This window comes from Chiloscyllium punctatum, chromosome 21 (genome assembly GCF_047496795.1).
Source record: "Chiloscyllium punctatum isolate Juve2018m chromosome 21, sChiPun1.3, whole genome shotgun sequence".
NCBI lineage: Eukaryota > Metazoa > Chordata > Chondrichthyes > Orectolobiformes > Hemiscylliidae > Chiloscyllium > Chiloscyllium punctatum.
In genome coordinates this window covers 2,122,511-2,123,781 of record NC_092759.1, presented here as the reverse complement: position 1 = coordinate 2,123,781, position 1,271 = coordinate 2,122,511, and the positions used below count along the sequence as shown (strand labels likewise).

Here is a 1,271-nt window from a genome sequence, read left to right as displayed (position 1 = left end):
GCTGGAGGTCAGAGTGGAAGTGTGTGGTGCTGGAAAAGCACAGCCGGTCAGGCAGGGTCCGAGGAGCAGGAGAGTCGACGTTTCGGGGCAGAAGTCCTTCATCAGGAACCGGGGAGTATTGAGCCTCCTGATTGACTCAGACCAGTGAAAGATCAGGGCGCGTCCAAATGGGAGAGAGCTGATCGGAAGGGGGTGTGGTGTTTTTAAAAAGGAGCCGCTCGTCCAACGTTGGGCTCGAATCCACGGCCCTGAGATTAAGAGTCTCATGCTCTACCGACTGAACTAGCCGGGCACTCCACGCGTTCGTCGTTGCGGTTACTGCTGTGGGGGGGATTTCGCAATTTGTTCCCTCCCATACACTCTCTGGAAACATACAGATCCACAGGGAGAAAGAGTGACTTTCAGAGTCTGAGTCTACATTCGGGTCGGGCAACACCCTCTGGCCTCGCCAGGCGACGCCCCCATCCCATGAGCCATCAATGTGACACTGCCCTCCTTACGTTTCCCACCTGTCCATCGCCCTTCCACCTATCCGCTCTACCCTCCTCTCTGACCTAGCACCATTACCCCCAAACCCATCTACCTATCGCAATTCCAGCTTCCTTGCCCCCAACCACACTCCCACTCCCCCTCCTATTTATCTGTCCACCCTGTTGGCTCACAATCCTCATTCCTGATTCAGTGAATGCCTGGAACGTTGATTCTTCTGCTCCTGATGCTGCCTGACCTGCTGTGCTTTTCCAGCACCACATTCAGGACTCTGATCTCCAGCCCTCATTCTCTCCAACAATGAGAGAGAGTCTGGATCTCAGGGGTGTGGCTCCAAGATCCAGGTTGGGTTACCTGGGTGTGTGTGTGTGTGTGTGTGACTGTGTGTATGTGTGTGTGTATGTGTGTCTATGTGTGTATGAGTGTATGTCTGTGTGTATATGTGTGTCTGTGTGTGTATATGTGTATATGTGTTTGTGTATGTGTGTCTGTGTGTGTATGTGTGTGTATGTGTATGTGTCTGTGAGTCTGTGTGTCTGTGTGTGTGTCTGTGTGTGTGTCTGTGTGTGTGTATGTGTGTGTGTGTCTGTGTGTATGTCTGTGTGTGTGTGTGTGTGTATGTCTGTGTGTGTGTATGTGTGTGTGTCTGTGTGTGTGCATGTGTATGTTTGTGTGTCTGTGTGTGTCTGTGTGTGTATGTGTATGTGTGTGTGTATGTGTGCCTTTGTATGCGTTTGTGTGTGTCTGTGTGTGTGTCTGTGTGTGTGTATGTGTATGTGTGT

At 51.3% G+C, this 1,271-nt stretch overlaps 1 non-coding gene across 1 annotated transcript; it reads right to left on the bottom strand.

Moving 5' to 3' along the window:
- Window positions 1-219: 219 nt before the first annotated feature.
- trnak-cuu (transfer RNA lysine (anticodon CUU)) lies at window positions 220-292 on the bottom strand. The gene has a single exon. It is a non-coding gene; the product is annotated as a tRNA-Lys (tRNA).
- Window positions 293-1,271: the final 979 nt, after the last annotated feature.